Source organism: Lissotriton vulgaris, unplaced genomic scaffold, assembly GCF_964263255.1.
Source record: "Lissotriton vulgaris unplaced genomic scaffold, aLisVul1.2 SCAFFOLD_2334, whole genome shotgun sequence".
Classification (NCBI taxonomy): domain Eukaryota; kingdom Metazoa; phylum Chordata; class Amphibia; order Caudata; family Salamandridae; genus Lissotriton; species Lissotriton vulgaris.
The window spans coordinates 82,390-105,701 of record NW_028252487.1 but is presented as its reverse complement, the minus strand read 5'-3'; the positions used below and the strand labels follow the sequence as shown (position 1 = coordinate 105,701).

Sequence of the window (23,312 nt, the reverse complement as noted above, 5' to 3'; positions counted from 1 at the left end):
GGTTGAGACCTGTCACTTTTAAGGACACAGCTATGGGGCGTGGAACATGTCACTTTTAAGGACAGGAACACCCTGCCACTTTTAAGGACAGGAACACCCTGTCACTTTTAGGAACACAGACCTGTCACTTTTAAGGACACACACAGACATGTCACTTTTAGGGACACAGATCTGTCACTTTTAAGGACACACAGACCTGTCACTTTTGGGGACACGCACAAGCATGTCACTTTTAGGGACACAGACCTGTCACTTTTAAGGACACACACAGGCATGTCACTTTTAGGGACACAGACCTGTCACTTTTAAGGACACATAGACCTGTCCCTTTTGGGGACACGCATGACGAGGAATGGTATCCCTTCTTTCTACTGAGGTTCATTTGGATAAGTGACTGCACTGATATGTGCTTGCATGCTGAGATTTTTATCCAGTGTTATCCCAAGGCATTTCACTTATTTGATGATGCTGGCCTTGCAATTGAGGTTGCCTAAGTGATTAATCCATTCTTCAATGTATGAAAAATTGTGTGATGGAATTACATTTTCAGGGTACTCAGTTTTAGGTAATTTTGAGGCAGCCAGAATTGTGGTACCACAGGTTTGCTCGTCTGATGCTCTCCATCAAGTGTTCCATATATAGGTTTGAAAAGAGTGCGGGATGTGGTGAATCCTTGCGGTACCCCAAATCTGACTTGGGTTGGGTTGAACAGTATGCCCCCCCAATTTGGTTTGTTGTGATTGATTATAATTAAAGATGGAGAACCAATTTAACACACTTCCTGACCTTTTATTCAAAGTTCTAGTAACTCCAGAAACTCCAAATGCTTGTTGTGGTTGACTGGGTCGAATGTTGAGGACAAACTGAGGAGGATTAGTAGGCACAATTTGTTCTGGTCCAGTATTTTGAGACGCCCATGGACAGGATGTCTGTTTCAGTGCTGTGACCTGGTCTGAAACCTGACTCCAACTTGTAGACCATGCTGTAGTGTTTGATATGTTCACATAAATGGTCATGAACACTTTTTTACCGATGGTTTGCGAGGAACCAAGTGGAAATTAATTAGGTCTGTCGGATCGGCATAAGGTTGTTTTCAGGCAAGCTGTTACTTGTCATTTTTTCAGGTAGTCCGGGATTGTGCCTTGTGTGAGGGAAAAGTTCACTATCTTTGTCCTCATAGGCGAGAAAATATGGCTTACATCTTTCAAGACTTTGGGAGGGATGGGGGACACTGAAATGTGCAGTTGGTTTCATTGTCATAATGATTTTACGGATTTCATTTTCACTTAGGGTTCCGGATTCATTCAAGTTGGCCTAATTTTTGGGAATGTTTTATGTTAGCACCCTCTCACAGTTTCCTATTGGGGTTGGTGAGTGGTTAGACATGGATGTTGAAACTGTTTGATGTTGATTGCTATTGAGTTTTCAATTGTCCTTAAATAATCACAAAGCAGAAAGAGAAGGCTTCACAGCTCATTGAGGAAGAGTTGCTAGTTGAGATGACATTGTTGAACGCTGTTTTTTGTTTAACAATTTTAAACAATTTGTCTGTGCAGTTTCTGTTGATATCTAGCTCGAATCACAAGAACTCCTCTTTGGCATTCCATGCTAGGTTTTTGTAGGCGTGTCTTAGTTCTCTGAGCTGTTTTAGATGATGTGCGGAGAGTTTGTGCCTCAAGTCCATGACCATGACCACCACAAAACTGCTGCACTGTAGCTTACTATCCTCCATATTAAGAGTTACCTGCAGATCCAGAAGTGTGGCTGTGGCGGTCGGAACTGTATCTCCATATATATTGAGGCATGTGTGTACATTTCGACAACATATGTATTAAATGAACACATTTGCATGATCCATATGAAAGTATACCACCTACGCATTACCAGAATTCCCCCCCATATGTGGGCAGTCCAGGCAATGGGTTCATGGTAAGATGTGCACTTACCTGTGTATCGCTGCTGACATCGTCGACCCCCTCGAAGGTGAAGCTGCTCCTGTGTAGTGGGACCTGGAGGAAGGGATCCACCTTTCAAATCAGATGCAAAAACAGGACATGGGTGAGTATGCACACCAAATCCTTCCTTTCCACTGTTATTTGGGTGGCGGTCCAATCACAGTGGTCGGCTGGTGGAACAGCCAACTCATAATATTGACAACGGTCTTGTCCCTCTTGACCACCCTATGGAGGCTGGCTACCCCAGACTGCCGTCCTGGTGCTCACCGGTGTGCTGGCAGACCTGGCAGTCTGGCAATGTCCCCTTCACAGGCAACACTGACAACTTGTTATGTTGGTTCACAGGTCACTGAACTCGTAATAAGACCCTAAGTCTCCTCCTTTCTTTGTTTATGTTCTGGTTGTAGTATTCTGTTAGTTCTTGTAAGCCTCATATTTCCTCTGAGTGTGTATGGTTTCTCTGGCAAGGAGAGAAAAGATTGCCTCAGTTCATGTTCAGGTATCTCTGGTCCAGTGTCTAGGTTTGACCCCATGGCCTCCTCCTGCATGTGAGTTGTGCAGTGGAATTGATGGAGTGATGGTTTGACCAGTCACAGTGATTTATTGAGACAATACTGAGAGCTTCTCTCTTGGGTCTGTTTAGTGTGAGCTTTGCCCCTTTAGTGTGTACCAGTCCTGTATATGCTTGCACAAGGTTCCGATCATAGAGAAAGTTTATTAGAGTGGGAACATGTAGGCCATCTACTTTGATCCATTGAAGGTTGAAGTCCCTCAGAAAGACAGCTGGTTGTTTCCTGGAGGTACAATTTTACTGGGGATCTGCCTGCTGTGAAGATTTTGACACCCATGTTTTCACAGGAGGATAGATTTTTTATTTTCAAGGGCTTTACCTGCAGGGATATCAATGGATGCAAGCGATCATGCCATCTAGACTTTAAGTATGATCTAGCCTTTTAATGATGTGGTTAGGTGGGACTAGAATATAAAGCAAGAGTGTGGAAGAGTGATTTCGCCAAGTCTCAATCAGTAGTATCATGTAGAGCTCATGTGAAAGGATTGCTTCCACTCTGTCCATGGCGCTGATCTGCAGTAATTTATCATGCCTTTCAGGGCCTTCCCAGGCTTGTTCTTCATTTTGGAGTGGTTAGAGATGAGCTAGATTGAAATCAGGTTCTGGTGGCTCCATGTGTGTTGGTGTAAACTATGGTCCATAGTTTGTAGGTCAGTAATGTGGTGGTCTGAGATGCTGCCTCATATTAATGCAGCAATTCTTCAATGTCCAATGCGATAGGTGACTTGGTAGTTTTTTGGGATGCTTAGTAGTGTTTGTTAGTAGAGTGGATAACCAAGGTTGGGGGAGCGATCCTGGTTGTGGGTGAGAGTGGCTTAAGAGGGTGGGAAATGGCCCATGCCCTAAGTATATTTTCTCTTTAAGAGTAGTTAGTTTGTACTCCCATATAAGCTTAGTCATCAAGTGTAGTAGCTCTTGACTAATCTTATCAATTTTTAGCTTTACTTTTTTTAATTGGGAGTGCCAGGGTGAGGCTGTGTTGTGTAACAGGTTAGGGACCCTACCATTTGTCGGCCCGTCAAGTTGGCTTAAAAAGTTTTCAATCTGATGCACTGCTCTGGGTGTGAGTACATTCAACCTTCTTGTGCTTCAGATGGGTGGGCTCTGACGTGAGGGTGTAAGATTGTGTTTGTGTATATGACTCTCTCCTTACAAGGGTGTTGGTAATATTCTACCGTCCTGGTGTAGAAAGGTGCCTAGGTGAGTCATGCTTATCCTAGTAGGTTGCCATTGTGATGTTACTAAGTGAGAGGCAGTGTTGGGCTGTGTAGGAATACTGCTCCTGTAGCCATGCACTAGTTCCTGGTAACCAGAAATGCGTTGACTCATGGTTTGGGGGTTGTTGCCTATGTATGACAATGCGATACAAAAGGGGATGATGGAAGGAGCGTTTGAACAAATCAAACACTCACCCCCAGACTGATTTGCATATGGCCATGTCTGAACTGGAGTGGCAGAGTGAGCTAAAGAATGGTGATGGATTACACCCAGATCAGTTGACTGGGGGTGAGTGTTTGATTTGCTCAAACGCTCCGTCCATCATCCCCTTTTGTATGTATGACAGTGGGTTGCCTTCCTGAAATGTTGGTTCTGTGTGGAGGATTGCCTGGGGGGAAGGGTGGGTTGGTATATATGCAATCAGTGCCCTGAGGGCAGGCCAATTCATATTTCTCACTGGAGTGATAGTGTTAGTGGGGGTGGGAGTGAAAGAATTGACTGAGAGATTGTGAAGGTAATGTGGTGTTAGTGTGTCTTGTCCAGTCTCCAGTTGCATTGTGACAGATCAGGCGTTGCTTGTCTTGATTTTAGGGTAAGGAAGAGCCTGTCAAAGATTTACAAGTTCGACTCAGATGCTTGCACGACAATATTAGCATTCCAGTAGATTGATATAGCTGCCTCTGCCCTAAAGAAAGGGGTTGGGGAGAAGTATAGTTTGAGTCTGTGTAGAATCTTTTTGGAGATTGTGACATCTAGAAGTGTAGTCAGTGAATTCCTCCAGTGGACTGTCTGCAGAGTGAAAAAGGTATGGTAGTTTCAAGATTCCTTTCTTTATGCAGAAGTATGTGTTGGATATGAGAGTTTCAGGTCGTTCTTTAAGTAACCTGCCTGTGCTTGAAGTTTCTTGTTGCAGTTTTTGTTAAGTTTGGTGGGTAATTATTCTTAAACAAATTTGGTCCAGTACATGATATCCTTGTGTCCTGGGTCAAGTGGTTTTGCTCTGCCATGGTTCAGGTATGGTTTGTGTCAGTAGTAAAAACAATAGATTTAAATGGCCTATTTGAAGCGAGGGTTCACAGTTAGTACATCAGGTGGTTGGCATGTACAAATATATCTCTATGTGATTGAAACTGTTAGGTGAATTGGGCTATTCTGATGAGATCTCAAATCAGATGACTGCCCTACGTGTGAATCAACTGATCGTCTTCCGTGTGCTTAAAGAGTGCTCTGCTTTTTGAGGTCTACAATTATATATCTACACCTACTCTGAGGGGCCAAACAATGATCATAAGCTGTCTGTCTGAGAGATCTACATCATTTAACCTAGCCTAGCACTTGAGTAAAGCATTGCATGGGTAGAAGTATTTTATCTATTTCTTTGTTCTCAAACGAGAATGTGGGCACCTGAGAGAAGTTAGTCCCTGTGTATAGTCCTCATTCTATTTCTTTGCTCTCCCAAGAGCATCTGATAATGGAGACATGGTTGAGATCAGGCCTCTGGGATGATTCACCTTTCTATTTCAAAGAAGCTTAACTCGAAGCTGGCACTGATTAGACATTCATTTATTTCACTTATGTGCCTGTCGCCAACTTTATGCTTTGATTCCATGAAAATCCCCCACCACAGGCCAAGCGTAAGATGGCTGCCTCCCTCTGGCCTAGGGCAGTAAGCAGGAGAATAGAAAAGATTGTAGGTGGGGCAGATGAATGCACCAAGACTGGAGTGATGGGCCTCTTTATCCCCAGGGACACACCTAGCCCTGGCAAGCCACACTCTGCCCCTCTCATTATTTGAACTGCCTAATTTTCAGGGTCACCACATGACTTGGGATTTCCCATCAAACACAGGTCTAGGTGCCTCTCAACTGTCAGGACCTTCTATTGCTTGTCTCACTGTGCGGAGCAGTCCATGTGCCAGAAAGGAGTCAGACATCAAGGATACTGCTCATAGCTGAGCTCTGCAACCCGTCTCAGGGCATCTCACCTGCCCCACAGGCCTAAGCTCCCCCCAAAGCTCCCTCTGAGACTCCATATCCAGATAAGGAAGGTGAGATGTTTGATCTTTGTTCCCGGGCTGTGGGGGCAGTGATGTTCGAACTCTTCAACTTTTTGCAGCCAAGGAGCAGGCAATGTTGGGTCTTTACTTGACAGTTGCCACCAGAATGGTGGTAGAATCTTTTCCCTGCATTGCTGGATGGCTGGTCATAGCACTGTGTCTCCACACCACTGGCCGCACTCTCTGCCCACTGCATGGTGGCCTGCTCGAGGTGAGTTCCTTTCTCCAGGGTTGTGAAATCCTCTGCTACTCTGTGACCCAGGGCCTTAGAACCAGTATTTTCTTCCATTCTGGGATGACTCCTTGAAAATGTTTCAATATATTGCCTCATTCAAATCTTCCAACACTCAACAGCTTCCTCTATTTATCTCGCTGTTTGTTGGTAGTGGATGGCTGGGACAAGTTAGGGATTTTCAGAACTTGTGATCCCAGGCTCTCGGAGTCCATTGTTGAGATCCTGTGTTCTCAGCTATCTTAATTTTTTTTTTCTGTAACAGTTAGGATTACTTTCCTCATGCCATCTGACACATCTTCACCAACATGTAGTCATTCACTTTTATACACAAAGGCATGATGGCCGCTTTAACCACATTTTTTGCAAGTGGCATTCCTGGCTTAACACTTCAGACTGTCGGAAAGATGTGTGTTAGAACTGCATCTGTAACATTTGAGCCACGTTTACTTATTCTCATGACTTGCTTGAGAATTCTTGTAGTTATTTTGGGGAGATTTTGGCCATCACATCATTGCTGTTTTTCCAGACACCTCATTCACCACATCACCTAAGCTTACAGTGTCCGTACTTTCACTGTCACAAAATTCTCACACCCAGGTAGAGGCATTCTCCTTGGCTTCCACTATTGCAAGAGCTTGAGATAAGGATCCTTAGGTAAAACCTTCTCTTCTACCCTCTGGTTGTTGGTACATCTCACTAGCTGATCACTAATGAGAGGATCAGTCAGACCACCAAACTCACATGTGCGTGGTAATGTTCTTAGGCACGCTATGTAATTACCCACCTTTTCAGTTTTACCTCAGGCCGCCAGACTTGTAAATGGGCTCTAAGTGTGCTTAGGGTCCTGAAGAAGTAGTCAGTGGTAGAATGTGGTCATAAACAATGGATTGTACTTGTGACCTCTTCTTTGTGAACAAATAAAGGAGAAGTGCTAGGTTCCCTACGACCATACTGCTATGGCTGTACAACATTCGCAACAGAATCTACGAGAATGCTACCTGCTAGGAATGGAGATTATGGCTGCAATAGTAGTGTTAATAAGCTATGCCAAAGGGGCAGTTGTTCGATTAAAACAAGAAAGATAAAAAAACAAGGGTAGGACTGAGAACTGAACTATTGGGGTGGGGAGCTACAAAGGGCATCATGGGCTATGGAGATAGAAAGTTCCTGCGTGTTTGGCTTTGATTGCACAAAAGTAGGATCTACCATATCTCATTGGAACTACATGTTTTGTCAATTCGAATTTTTGGTTTTCTTGCTTTATTTGCTATTTGTTCAGATGTGTTAAATGGCACTATTAATGCTGCCACTGCGGCAATTTGATTCAGGTCATTACACTCCATGAATACATTATAACAGAAAGTCAAAATTCAGAGGGATATGGAGATGTGGAGCTTTTTGATAGCGATATTCATACTTTATGTTATCATTAATAAAAGTAGGTGCTTATACTTAAAGGCCACCTAAATAACAATGTATCCTCATTTCTAGGACTGCGGTTGGACTGCAGCACTGGTCAACTCTTTAGTGGGTTTTATGAGGGCCCTGGATTTCAGCACCACATATTTGAGATTACATATCATGCTAATTGGTTCTAGGAAAAAATGCTTTGGTGGGGTGTAGATCAGACCAGGGTACTAATTTTTACCTATTTGCGGGTTCATTTTGACCAGACATACTAGTGGGGCCCCAAAGGAAGGTAAAGAGGATTGTTTTTTCAAGAGCAGCAGCTGCCACTTTAGAATTTGCCATAAGGTTGGGGGCCAAACTGGTGCGGGCTATTGTTGAAGTATTTCACACCAAATGCCCCTCAATCACCAGCTATGGTAGCGACATCTGCGGCTATCTGGATATGAGGGACCTTCAGATAGTTAAAAATACATTTTTGAGAAAGTTATTTGCCATTCCACAAACAATTTCTGCATACATAGTACATGATGAGCTGGGGTTGGGGTATACAAGTGACCAATTGGCACTTGCCCCTTTACTTAGATGGATCAGGGTTTGGTGTAATCCGGTGCTTGCCCTTAATCGTGTAATTATTGAGGATTGGCTGGCACTAGATAGGGCGTTATACATCCCTTGGATTAAATACATTAAGGATAATACATGTAAATTTGGATGCCACTACTTATTTGAGAACCCGTAAAGCATCCCCATGAAGGATTTGAGTTGGGCGAAGGACTACTTCCTTCGTACCAAGGGCTTAGAAAGGGAGGCACAGGAACTTCATAAACCTACAGTGCAATCTTATATCATGCTAAAAACCCGCCCTGTGGGGAGCCTTAATTAATCATGGTAACATATTCTCAACATCGATATTTGTTACCCAGATTCAGACTAAACATTCTACACTGGTCCTTAGCAATTCCAAATGGTTGAAACAAAGTGGAAGAGAGAGGTCCTTGTTCTTGTGATTACTTTTCTCCACAGGATACCTTGCATTTAATTTTTTCTGAGACCCTATCGAGCTCTTCGGTATAGTTATCTTATGCCTTTACTTAAGGATTACATCTTTGTTCAAGCTAGACCAGCATTGGGTTGCTTAGAAATGCGGAAGGGTCCTTTCATCTGTTTTAACATGGCAAGTTTTTGACTGGGGCTCTTAGAGTCAGAACAAAAGTTGCCTGTTTTTAAGCTATATTTACTTGTCATGAAGTCACATTTATTTTTATTGTATTTACATTTGTTATTTGGTTTTTAATCTTTGTAAGATAATACATTTTTATGATTGTGTAATTGTTATGTTTCCTTTCATGATTTTTAATGCTCGAAGAAAGTTTTATTGACAGTAACAATTTATTGCCCACAATTTACATCATGAAAACAACCTATGTATTATGTACATGTGCTTGTGTAAAGAACCCTGACCGAGGAAATCAGCTGTCGACAGTTGCTAATTGGTTTCGCGGCCGAAGCCACCTGAACTCAGCCTCACGGCCGGACCCGCTTGTGCTCTGCTGCGGCTGGAGCTGCTTGTGTTCTCAGTGGCCGGAGCCTCATGTGTTCTGCTAATTGGTTTCGCGGCCGCAGCCACCTGAACTCAGCTTCGCGGCCGGACCTGCTTGTGCTCTGCTGCGGCCGGAGCCGCTTGTCTTCTCAGAGGAAGCGGAAGCTAGTAGCAGCAGAACAGGAGGGCAGCAGTGGTGGTGGCTGTAGCGTGAGGAGCCCCCCGTAAAACCCTCCCAGCACAGAACCGGGAGCGATCCGGCAGAAAACCGGCACCACGAAAAGCCGCGAAAAACACCCCTCATCCTGCACCGCCTTCCCCTCCGAGTTAGGGAGTCAGCCAGGCGGTGGCGTGGCGTGTCCTCGAGAGAGTGCGGAGACCGTAGATCTTTGCTGCTGATCTGGAGTTGGCTGCCGTTTTGCTGAGGAGGTGAACTCTGTTGTGCAGCCGTAACTGCAAGAATAACGCTCCTGTTTATTTCATAGCGCTATTTGGCAGCGCTTGTGCTTAACTGCTCGTGTTTCCCGCTTCACGGGAAACACTCGTTACTGTGGGCTTGTTGGCTGACAGGGAGGCCAGAAAACATCATCGCCTACAAGCCATCTGGGCCTGGAGCACCTCCCCGCCACGCCCCCCTCACCTGGCTCAAATTGGGCTGCAGTACCGGGCATCGCGGGACGCGCGCAGGCGGTGCCGGGCTAAGGGCGGGCCCTCTGAGCCCTCAGAGACCGAAGTAGGCCGGGCTGGGCCCACTCCTTTTCATTTTACTATATTTATTCTTTGATAAATACTGTGGCACTTTGCATTGTTAACACACGTAATGCGTGACCTTAGATAGCATTTATTTTTTGCTGCCATTATACGTGGTTTTGAACTTTGTGGTGCATTACTTTGCCTTAGCCTTGTGTTTTAAATTTTAACGTGTTTTGTATTTATATTTACTGTTTACTTTTCCATTTGTGATTGTGTAGTGAGAATATAAATATGACCGCCAAAAAGTTGCGATCAGGGAGAATTCTCATGGGAAGAGCGTGTAGTAAGACTAAATCTAATCCTCTACGAAATAAGAATGCACAGCTACCCCTCGTTAAGGGACAATGTCAACTATTTGACTTATGGGAAAAAGCCTTAAACATACCGGTGCCAAATGGGGTCGCTCTCCTATTAAAATTGTACGTGCAGACGTCTGTGTGGTAAATACACCAGGTGTAATTGTTCCCCTGTCGGTGACTGATGATCATCTCGACTCTAACTCTATTGATATACATCCCCCTACAGAGAACATTCCTAATCCACCTTCTCTTTAATAGTAGTAAGCCCACTTCAACCTATCCCTATGGCTTCGACGGGGCACATTTTGACTTCTAATTCTGTAGGGGGTGTTTTGGTGACTCCTGATGGAAACCCTTTATTTCCAGATATTGATATGGAGCTTTGTAAGAGGTACCTTCCTGACATCCTCTCTGAATCTGTGGGTTCCACTAAAACACCACTAGTTTCAGGTCCATCTGGGTTGTTGTTATATAGCAGTACGCCCTCTATGAAGTCTTCTGATATGTATTCTTTGTCCAACCTTTCTAAGAGTCCCGAGTTGGAGCTATCCGGCATTGAGCTAATTGAACCTGATCGGCAGGATAGACCAATTTCTGAGTCAATGATTGCCCTTGAACATTTGTTGTCCTCCATTCTGTCATTACTGGGTAGATTTGTTGGTAGTTCGGATTGTATATTGGAGGCAGTTACACAGATTTTGACGGCCCTGGTGAATAAAAATGTTGAGAAGGTTTGTAGTTTGGCTCCGCAAGTAGGCCCTATTACGCTTTCTTCTCCTAAGGCCCCTTTAGTTGTAGCGAATTCGCCTAAACCTCAACCCTACGTTGGAAATATATTATCAGTGGTTGCTGATGTTAATGTTTTATCCGGGGCAAAGGCAGATCTGTCCCCTACTCCATTACCATCAGCTAACAACAATGCCATTGATGATGATCTAAAATTGAAGAGCTTGAGGCAATTGAGGGATTGAATGGTACTAATACAAATAAAGAACTTTTTCCAATCTTCCTGCCCGAGGAAAACATTAAAATGGAGGAAAACAAAAAAGGAAAGTCTAAAACTACCAGAGGGAAAAAGAGGAAACCTGTCCGTAGACACAAGCAAAAAAGACAGAGAAGAGTTGCCTTTTGCTGTTTGGAGCACTCTCCCTTAAATGATTTTGAAAATAATTCTCCTCTAAAGTTGTCTGCTGACTTGGTTGGTCCTATAGCTCTGGGACTAAATCGTTCAGTAAAGGAAGTTATTTCCTTGGAGGGTGTGAACCCCGTCCCTGAGGGAGAGGTATCTGCACCTGGAAGTTGTGTTAGATTTCCTGGTAGGGTGGTGGTTCCTGCACCTGTGGAAGATAGGAAGATAGATATACCCTCTATACTAACCCCTCTTAACCCAGAGGCCCTACCTTTCTTAGTTGATGACGGAGAGTTAAGAAACTCGAATGTAATCCCTAATAATGAAGGGGTCGATACTCTCATATTGGATTTTTTCCCCCTATTTGATTCTGGTCTAATATTAAATAGATCTATGTTACTCAAATGCTTCGGGGAGCTTGAGGGATTAAAATTATTACAATCTAATGATATTGATCTGGTTACGATCTTGAAAGGTGAGGATAGGATGTATATTAGGGCAAAATTCTATTCTAAATTAATTGTAAACCTTATCCTCCATCAGGCTGAGAATTTTCAATGTAGAGGGATCGATGTTATGCCATTTGTATTGAATAGGAAAGAGGATAATGTAGTCAAAAATTCCTTCCCGTTCTCATCTGGATCAAGTGGGTTTGCCCAGGGCTTCGAGGATTTAAAGATAAGTTTAACTAAAAGTACCCACCAAGTGACATATAGAATTCCTATCTCTGTGGTCACTAATAGGACTATGGGTGAGGAAAACTGCCAATGGAATTGGTTGCCCGGTGTCCTGACCAGTTAATCCCCTTGTCATCCCAAATTATTTTCACACCTTTAGCAGTGGACTGAAGATAATCTCATGGAACGCTGCTGGTTTAAAAAATGACCCGGAGAAACTGCAGTATCTTTCTTCATTGAAGGCCCCTGTAATTTGTTTACAAGAAACATGGTGTGTAGATAAAATGCCAGTAGTAAAAGATTACTTTTGCCGAGAGGGGGGAGCCTCACCATCAAAGAGAGGCCATGCTAAGGGTGGTATTGCTTGCTTACTTTCAAATCAAATAAGGTGGAATTTTTCTCACCACCTGGATTCAAGTAAGCTGTTTCAATCAGTAACATTGTTTAGTGCGGACAATGTTGAGAACTTGAAACCCTTAGTAATTATTAACTCCTATATCCCCCCAGAAGCTAGTTTCGATATCATTCTAAAACAGGTTTTTGACTATACAAAGAAAATTATGGATAAAATTCCCGTTCCCCATGTAATACTAGTGGGAGATTTCAACTGTCACGTCTCAAACCTAAGTTTGGAACATTTCCGAAACAAGTTGAAAGAGGAATCTGTCCATATTCCCCGGGCCGTTTTTCCGGGTAAGATTAAAACAAACAAGAGAGGGAAACAGTTTTTAAACGAACTTGTTGAGATGGAGGGGATTATAGTAAATGGAAGATTTTCCTCTGATTTTCCTGCTAATTGTACGCACAGATCCATTCATGGTGGGTCTATTTTAGATTACGTGGTTATAGATATGAATAGTTTTTATATTCTAAACGACCTATCAATCTTGCAGAGTACACTGAGTGATCATAATGTGTTATCGGTATCAGTGTTGATAAATCCGCCTATCACTGATTCCTGGACTCTCAGCGGTGACTTTGTTAATTTTGCCAACAAGACTGGACGTTGCTTTTGGAACTCCACGGCTATTATGGGCCTAGAATCTATTATAGAGAATAAACTAAATGCTTTACAAAATGAGGATAGCTCGTCTTTACCCCTCTTTGAAGATTTTTTGAAGGTGGTAACGTCTGTTGCTAGAAAACCCTCTCGACAAAAAAGGAGGAAAACAACTCCTAGTTCTATTTTGTGTCTCAATAGGGAAATAAATAAACTAGTCAGGGAACAATATCTATGCAGATCCCTCGATAGAAACAATAAAATAACCCTTCTGAGAAGAAGGAGGCATAGGGTTAAAATGAAAATAAAAAGGGGCAAAGAGGACACAATATGGGTTAGCTTGTGTGAGGCCGCAGTGCGCGGGCAAGCAAGGTTGTTCTGGTCCTTACTTAGTGAGGGCTGCGGAACAATGTCTTTTCCTTCTCCAATTCCCATTGCTGAAGCCATTTGGATTAGTTTTATTTCTAACCTTTACGCGAGTAATGGCTGTTTAAATGCCTCTGGGGACTGTAAAGAAGATAGCTCCCTCATAGATCCTCCTTCTGAGAGGGTTATCGTACGGGCTATAATAGAATTACGCTCCTCTGGTGCAATGGGCCCAGATGAGCTCCCTGTTTTGGTTCTAAAGCAGGATCCCAGCTCTTGGAGCAAGATTTTGTTTCCGATATTTAGGTACTGCTTCATGAGCAAAACAGTTCTGCCATCTTGGAAGGGTAGCATTTTGGTGCTGCTGTTCAAGAAGGGCGATAGGAATGTTCCTCAAAACTATCGCCTAATCGCCCTTCTTGATGCAATTGGTAAGGTCTTTTCTAAATGCCTGCTGTACTCAATAAATGAGTGGGTAGTTAATAGTAATATACTGCCCCTTGAACAGACAGGCTTTCGTTAGAGTCATGGTACTCTTGATAATCTTACGGCGTTACAGATAATTACAGACAAATATGTGAGGGTCCGTGGCGGTAAAGTGTACGCAGCGTTCATTGATTTCTCAACAGCGTTCGATAAGGTAGACCGTCCGCTGTTATGGAGGAAGCTGTCTGCGCTGGGTATGCCTTTTATTTATTTTGTTAGAGCTGGTGCGCGCACTTCACACAGATACTTGGTGTAAGGTCCTTTTGGGGGGAGAAAGATGGCTATCTAGGGTTATTTACTCTGTTAATGGTCTCAAGCAGGGTTGTTTGTTAGCCCCTATTCTCTTTTCTTTATATATCTCGAATCTCCCTATGACTCGCTGCCTGCGAAGGAATAGCTCCTACGCTGGGAGGTGTCGCGATTTCTAGTTTACTCTACGCCGATGATATTTTATTGTTGGATCTAACGCCTAAAGGCTTAAACAACCGCCTGCATGCCCTCCATTTATTTGCTGAAACTCACTTTCTCAAAATAAATATTTCTAAAAGCAAAATAATGTGTATTGTTGGCAATAAAAAACCTAAATCTGTGAAATTTGGATGGACAGTTGGGGGACTCAAGTTGGAAGTTGTAAATAGTTATGTTTTCTTGGGGAAAGTAATAACTAATAACTCCAGTGAGAAACCCCATATTGATAACAACATGCGGAAAGCTGTGGCCCAAGGCAAAAGTTTACAAGCCCTTTATTCAGCCACAGGGAGGCGCCATTTCTCCTTCCTGTTAGAGGTATTTCGTGCTAAGATCCCGTCCACTTTACTATATGGACTTGAAATAGTGGATTTGGGGCAATGGGGTTTTTTGCAGTTGGCAGAGGGGAAGATTTTCCGGAATCTAACCACTACCAATAATTCATGTACAGCTGCCGCTTTCAGACTGGAGTTTGGAGTTCGTAGTAGTTGGGCCCAGGGCCTAGCGGGGTTGGTGCGTTGGGTTGCCTGTTTGGCCAAGGGGGAAGTGGGGACATTAAGACGCCTAATGAAAGACGAACTATTGGGGTCTTTTAATGAATTCTCCCTTCTTGTAAAAAACTTCAGAAGGGCAGTGACACTTCTGAAATTAGATGAGACCTCCCTTTTCTCACTCTCGCAGGGCCAAATAAAACTAGTTTTGAAACGGGCCTCATGGGCACTTAGTTTCAGATTAGATAGGGAGTATATTGTAACTAGGAAGGGAGTCACTCCATTTATCTCATCTTGTGTAATCAAATATAGGCAACCCTACATATCTTGGAACCTATCCCATGGTGACCGACGATTCTGGTTTCTGTTAAGACAAGATCTCTTGCCTTTAAATATACTTTTGGCCAAGTGGTATGGTACTTCCGCAGCTTGCAACTTTTGCAACTTCCCTAAACAAGATCTGACACATGTCATATTTATATGTCCCTCCCTGCTCACTTTCCGTCGCAAATGGTTACGTCACATTTGCTTGAAATTGAGTATTCTTACTGCTAATGCTTTTGTACATGCTCTAAATAACCCTCCTAACGAGATGTTTTGTTTTAATGTTTTTAACTTTTTAAAATGTTTTTTAGATATTTATTGAGGGGCTTTTTCTTCTTGCACAGTATGTATTATTGATTCTTGTAACCCGTATCGGCCTTTTGTACAGAAATTGTTACTTTGTAATGTGCTTTTTTTTTTTTCTTGTAAAAATGGTCTTGTATTGTTGCATTCATTGCTTTTTTGTGGATCTCTTTGGAGTTCCGAATCAAATAAAACAAACTTGATGTACATGTTCTAGGTAAGATACAATAGAGATCGCAGAAGAAAAAAATGAAATTCAAAACAAGGCCTGCTTTTGTAACAGTTTTCTGAACCCTGATCATTAATCTAAGAGCCAATAATGCAGATGCTACTGTGACAGCTTGTGTGTCTAACCTTTAAAAATATTCAAAAGCTCTATTCACTGTATTGGCATTTGATTGCTTAAGAACTGCTTACAAGCCATTAACAATTTTCGACGCAACAATCATAAATGCACTGTTTAATATGGTAAACAAGTCAATCAGCTGCACTTAACACCACTTTTAAGCTTCTGTAAAGTATTACAGGTAAAATATGATCCTCATCGAAAAATGAGCAGTTAATGTCTTTAATGCATGTTTTGATATTTCAGAAGATAATGCACCCCCTCTGCTCTAAGTTTAAAAAAAAATAATGACATTTTATTGTCTATCCTCCAGATGCATCAAGCATACATTTTGCAATTCCTTATTTGCAAAAAATAAGGAATCGCAAATAAGGAAATGCAAAATGCAATGCATCGAGAAATTGCCAAAACAATTGTGATTTCTTAAAATTCCTTAATTGCGACTCGCAAATTGCGAGTCGCAATTAAGGAATACCTCCCCATTCATTCCTATGGGCCTAGAGGCCCATAGGAATGAATGGGAAGACAATCTCAATTTGCGAATCGCAAATAGCGATTCGCAAATTAAGTTTGCGATTTCAAGGGTGCAGGGGTGTCCAAAGGACACACTGTTGCACCCCCTGAAATTGATCTGTGCACATATGTTGCGCACACACATGCCCTTAGGGCATGTCTGTGTGCAACATGAAACTTTGAAAAATGCACTTTAGTGCATTTTTCAAAGTTTTTGCAGATTACCATGAAGTTGTACTTCATGGTAATTTGCGTGTCCTTTTAACGAAGTCACTATTTTTTAAACATTAATGCATTGCATTTAAGGAATCTCAATTTCAGATTCCTTAAATGCAAGTAATGCAATTTAGCGAATTCTCAATTTGCGATTTTTGCATTCGGGATGATGCATCCCAAATGCAAAAATACTGGTCGCAAAGGGGCCGATTCTGAGAATCTACCCCTTTGCGAACGGATTTTTGTTTGATGCATCTGGGCCTATATCATTTTTATCTTCAAGAAAAGATTTCACAAAGGCTTCTGCCTTTACTCGTTTGCTGATATTTTCAAGGGTTTTTGAATCAGCCTTCTTCATAAAATCAATAATAATAGAATAAGATATAAATGTGTTAATGTTATGCCACTACTTTTGCTCAATGTTACTAGAGCTGCTAAACAGGTCTTCTAAACTGCAAACCATTTTTAAGCATGAAGAAAGTCAGCCTGAAGAAATCAGGCTAACGGTTTCCACGAAAATAGAACGTGTTAATGGAATAGGCATATTTTATCAAGACAACGGAGGCGAGTTTATAGTACAGTGTGGGGAAACATACAAAGGAATAAAAGTAAAATAAAAAGGAGTAAAGTGGGAGGGTCGAAGACGTGAGTATTAAAGAAAAGGAAGGGGAGACGAAGGAATAGAAGGGAGTGAAAGGGAAAGTAGTGTGGGAGGGTGTATAGAATGGGGGAAACATAAATAGATAGGAGGAAGTAGTAAAGCAGGCAGGAACAAAACTATTGGTATTAAAGAACGGGAAGGGGGGTTGAAGGGGTTCGGAGGAACACTCTTAAAATATAGGTTTGGGGGTGAAAAGTCCTCCAAACAATAAAAAGTGAAGAAACTAATGTTTCTTCAAAAGAATTTTCCTCCAGCTTGTTTGCAACAAACTGGAGAAAAACACTAATAATGGCACACTTGTCAGAAAAGGTTCGAAAATAAAAATGTGTCAGAGCCACTTTCTTTAAGAATGTATTTGGTCAGGAACGGATACAACCTTTTAAAAGAATCTGCTGCCCATGCACTCTTGTGTTAATGAGAGATTAAAGTTGTTTCAAGCTGCCTCATTGCTCGGTTTTTTTAGGAACAGAATTCAAGTTTCAAATGAATTGCTTCTACCTACTCCTTCTCTATCCGAAAGCCCAAACCTTGTCAGTCTCAAAGCATAACTTTCAAATTTCTAATAATCTGGCCTTGGTCCGGTAATTAGTCCGCCCTGACAATCGATAACATATTGTAGACTCTAGTATTTTCACAGAACAGGCCCTAAGGAATGATTGCAGAGGAAGACCACCTGAGTGTAAATTAAAAAGACATAGTCCCAGCAATGCTGCTCTCCCATCTTTATAATGTGATTAATAAAAATCATACCCAAATATTTAGAGGAACTAATACTCTCTATATGTGAGTTACTAACACTCCTATTAAAGTTCAACTTTTTTGGAACTAACCTGCATCTTTGTTATACCTATTGTTATTCCATTTAATGTATACAATACATCTAAAGCTTCTAATTGCCTCTGTAAACCTACAGGTGCACAATACAAAACCAATCGGTCATCTACATAACACATCACTATAACTGAAGCATTAGGTACCCTGGTTGGATTCCCACCTGAAAATCTCAGGTCATGCATGAATAAATATAATAACAGGGTTCTAGCACACAGCCCTCCTTCAATCCATTCTGGTCTGCTTAAGCTTTACCTGTGACCACATTTTGGTGTGAATATTAAGCTCAATAAACCCTTAGGCACCTCTAACTCTATAATAATACATTTCTGTCCGCCATATCAAAAGCTGATTATAAATCCATGAAAAAGAGAGAAACTCATACATTCTCCATAGTTTTATAATTTAAGGCAAATATATATCTTATGAGGTAGACTGCCCTATTTCAAATTCTGCATGCTCTATTGGAATTAAACACCCAGTCCTCTAATTCTTGCAGTAGCATCGTTGCAACAAATTCTATTTCTGAAGACACATCTGAAAATAAAAACAATCTGTACTTATCAGAGTTTTTAGGTTCATCCTTATTTTTATGAATAGGAGCAATTGCTGATGAAACTATTCTACTAATATTGTCTGGATCTGATAATCTGTTCTCTCAATTTCAACAACACTTACGAAGAGCTCCTCTTTGTCAACCACATTTTCAGACTGCCATGCTTTGTATTGTCTTGAGGGTGCACACATGGCATACATAAGTACTCTTCCCATCGTTCTCCCTCAGTTTCGACTTTGCTTCTATCTTGAGAGCTCAGAGTTAAAAATTGTCTATCTTCCTTAATCATAATTACCTTAAACATTACTCATGCTTTTACAATTTGTTCTTTCTTCTCCTATTTGATAAGAATTGTATAATCTTTCCACAGTCCTTTGTAAAAACACTCCACAGTTTGTGATTTCCTTTTAGAATATCTTCTGAAAGATTGTCAAATAGTGCAAGGCATTCGTATGCCTTCACTGTCAAACCATTGATTATGTAACACAGACTTTTGGATCCAGGCCCTCTGGCTAACTGTTATTTGATGTATTTTCATTTGCATTTCTCTAATGCCCTAGAGTTAGTATCACTCAATAAGTTATATTGTAATATCGCTGTGACTTTACACTAATTAACTATGTCACTGTCCTTATGTACCAATAGCCCCACCTTTATGGCTGCCTGGTCTAAATTTTGTACTATATTACCATCCTCTGTCATTACTGTAAAAATGACATTTATTTGTAACTTGTCATTCACATTTACTGCTAAAAACAAATCAGCCGGCCTAAACAATACATTATCGTCCACGTAAATATGATGAACTTGATGATAATTTGCCCCGCTCATAGAAGTGCACCTCACAGGTTGATCGTTTACATTCCTGCCTTTCAATATTTTTAACTTTTGGTTAAAAATGGATTCCCCAGTTAGAACACCAGGGTGTAACCCTGAGTCAACAGAGTAAATTGGAGACTAAGCATGAATTCGTTTCTGATAAAAGCTGCTGTGTTGTCATCTTTGTAACGGTATCTATAATTATCAGGTTTAATTTGCATTCTACCAGGATTACCACCCCAGGCTACCTTTCTCTAAAATGGACTCTATATTCCTCTAATGAACATAAATACTTTTTGGTTTAAACCTAATTATGACATATACATCAATGCAGGCCTGTTTCATTTTAGGTTGACTACTCCTCAATTCTTACTACTGTTGAACCATGCTAATCACAACTTTTTCCATTAAAGTATTAGACATCAAACTTTAGTTATTTATCAATATCCCTTGCCTCCCTACTGGCCTAAACCTATTGCTCGAACAGTTGTATTAAAAACATATTACATCTAATATTTACCTATCCATCAACCATGTTTCTTGCATAAAACACTTTTCTCCATCATAAGGCCAAGAATAGAGTTTCTTTGCCTACTATAATGATTTGATAACACCATTTTAGCTTGAGTCCTCATGTTCCTTCCAACCTGAGGATCCCCTTCATTACCAAAGTGTTGTGTTCTCATTCTTTAAAGCATTCCAGATGATGTAAGGTTACTACACAATTAGTATATGTCATTTAGAACGTGTTTGTGTCATTTATAATGCATTGTTTGGAAATGAGGCAGTTGCTGTTTGATGCTTAAGCTGAACAGATGCCGGTTCAGCTCCTCGACTACATTAAAAGAATTCAACTTATTATTGATCCAGTGTCCTTTTTAACACAAAGGTGTTGGAAAATGTTAATTTAATACAGCCCACTTCCATCTCTTTTCTTACCAAATCCGTCCAATTTTTCAGAGCATCATCCTTGCTCAAACAGTGCCTCCTACAAATGATTTAATCAGATGATAGTGGTCCACCATTAAATTGTATTAAATTTGATTTTTAGGTTTCACCCGCTCAGGACTTCTGCTGTGCTTGTGAAATCTATTGTATTCAACATATCTTAAAAGGGATTTTCATCCCACCTTCTCTTCGTATTGGTCAGTTTACTTGTCTTTTTCTCACGTCTGTATTTTTCCTATCAGTTTCTCATGGCTCAAGCAATCATTCCCATAAGCTGTGAAGGCTGGGGCTTTTTTTGAAGGCTGCATAAATGTGGTTCTCTTCTTCTGGCTAACTGCTTCTGTTTTGTACTTTCCCTCGTCTTGTTATTATTCTTTTGGGCATATTACCAACAACTAGCGATAATTATCGCTATGTTGGCTTAGCGGCAATATTTTTATCGCCGAGCTGCGGCGATTTTTATCGCTTAGGAACCTTGCTATTATCAAGGTTTATCTCCTAAGCGATAAAAATCGGCCGAAATGCATAAATATCGCTGAAAAGTCAGAGATATTCATGCATGACCGAGCTAATGCTCTTAGCCATGTTATCCACCTCCCATTGGATTACATGGCTAAGAACTGCTCAGGGCAGGTGTTAGCTTTTGGAGATAATCGCGCTTAGCACGAATATCTCCAAAAGTTGGTAATAGGAGATAGCGATGTTAGCAACTGTTTCCAGTCGCTAACATCTTGGCACGCCCACTTTGCATGTCATTAGTGATAAATTTCTCTGACATGCAAAGTGGGGCCCAAGATGGTCGCTATCTCCTACTAGCTGTCGCTAACTGGTGTTAGCGACAGCTAGGTAATAGGGAGATCATTTTATCTCCACTTTCTTGGCTTTTAAAGCCAAAAAAGCGGAGATAAACCCCCTTGATAATATGCCCCAAATTTGTTCCTTGTGTTAGTTTCATTCCATTTCCGTAAACTAATTTTTTGGTTAGCATGCGAGAGCTTATTTATTTTATCCTTTGTTTTACATTTATTTAACATTCTGAGGTTGCCACAATAAATAGTAAAAGGTCATAGCAGGATAAACAGATTGAACAATTAAGAATGTTCTTAAAACCCTTTCTGAGTGTCCCCGTAAGTAGAGCAATGGGTGCATTTCTAGTGGGAGCTTTTCTAAGAGCCCTGCTGCTTCTGCCTGCTGGAATTGAGGTTTGGCTCTCCTGAGGTGGGCTTGGTTGCTGTGAAGCTGTCCCTGCTGTCTTAATAGGCATTACCTCCATGGAGTGCTGAAGCGCAGGGGATACATGATCCCGAGGAGATACCAAATATTACACAACACCGTTACTCTTTCCTGCAGAAGAAGAAAGGTGTCGCTTAAGGTGTGTGTGGTGTCAAAAATTGGCAAACTGGATCCACCCCTCTCATCTCCATGTTTCAGAAGAAAATGCGCTACAGAAAACCCTGCAACCTTCAATAAAAGGGTGAGCCCACTGGTGGCAGCAGCTGTGCTTGTGAACATTCAGAACACAGTCACAGCATGTGACACAGAAAAATCCATGCAGAAAATGTCTGCTTTCACATTTGACCACAAAGTATATGAATAGCGCTGGGACTTGGTATGATGTAGTATCTAGTCTGGTTCCGCTGTATGTTTATGGAATGGCACTCTGAGGAGCTGTTCTCTATTAAGTGCAATAAAATCCAAGCTCTGTTGCTACGTCAGCAAAGGACATACCATATTGAGGACGCTTGCATTACCTTTTAGTGGTGCTTCTGCTCAATGTTAGGTGCATGGATATAGTGCTTTACTATCATTTGTGTCCTCAGCACTATGGTTTTGGTGCATCATTGACTCTCATCAAAGTGGTCTGTTAACATGGTCTTGGGTTGGGTGTTTTTCTTAAATGATAATGGGCCGCAAGGTTTGCTAGTATTTGTTACAATGATGTATTATACAATAGAAACCAGCTAGGTCCTGTTATGGTTCTGTGTGGAGAATTATGTGCATGGAGGTGCCCACTGAAGGACATTGCCATTGGTTTCATTCTGATGGGGGGTAGGATTATCCATTGCTTGGTTTCTGTTGAGTGTTATGTGTGAAGGCATCTTTGTCCATTATGTGGTTTTGACACAATGCTATGGGCATGTGAGTGTGTTAGATTGAAGTTCACATCTTATGGAGAGAGGGCATGGATGTGATGTTGAGGTGACAACAGTGCTTAATTTGTGAGAAGCAAAGCGAAGGAGCTCAAAGATTGTCAGAGGAGTACACTGCACTGGTGTGTTTGTGAGAGTTCATTAGCACAGCATGGCTGAGTATAACGACATTTGTGTGTGTTATGCACATTTATATTAAACAACTGCTCATCAACTTCAAACTTATACAAAAAAAGTAATTATTATTAATCATACAGGAAAAACCTAATGCATTTACCAATTCTTGCTGTTGTTGCAGTTGAACGACATATTTGTTTTTTTTTTGTGTAAAATGCCACCTTTTTCTTCACCAAGTTATTAAATGTCTTTGAATGGAATTCGTCCTGTACCTTACATTGTGACATTGCTTGTTAGTGGCTTTCAAAAGCCATGTCATTTACAGTTGCAAGCATAGTTTTCTATCTGTGATCCATGATCTGTGCTTGCTGGCAGAGCTTAATTTGTGAAAAAAGGCACCATTGCAGGACCCCAAAGTTTTTCTTAGGACCTGCCACTAGCATAGCCAAATTCTAAGTCTGCTGAATAGTGAGGCTACTTCAACTTGATCCCACATCATGCCTCTTTCTTACACCACCCTACACTTCCTGCCTTTTCATCTCACTAGTAAATGTTCTATTTAATCCGCACATTCTACATTTGTCACTGTGTGCCTCACTTAGTCTCACTTCTTCTTTCTCCCTGTCCTGATATTTTCTCTCTTATTCTTGGACAAAGTCTGACAATGGAAAATAAGTCTCTCTCCCCAACACTCTGTGCAGATGCTTTTCAAATCTAGCCACCTGGAAAAAATAAGCATTGCTTGGAAGTCATTCAAGCCCTCAATAATATGAATGTGTGAACCTTACACTCCTAACAGTGATCGAAAAAAAGTTCTAAATAAAACAGGGACAAGCAAGTATGGTCAGGAAGAGGGAATCCACATGTTGAATAA

The 23,312-nt window shown here is 41.4% G+C and overlaps 1 protein-coding gene across 1 annotated transcript in view; it reads right to left on the bottom strand.

The window, feature by feature from the left end:
- LOC147662143 (fatty acyl-CoA hydrolase precursor, medium chain-like) overlaps positions 1–23,312 on the bottom strand; it is a 269,558-nt gene that overhangs the window by 191,776 nt on the left and 54,470 nt on the right. The window lies entirely within an intron of this gene.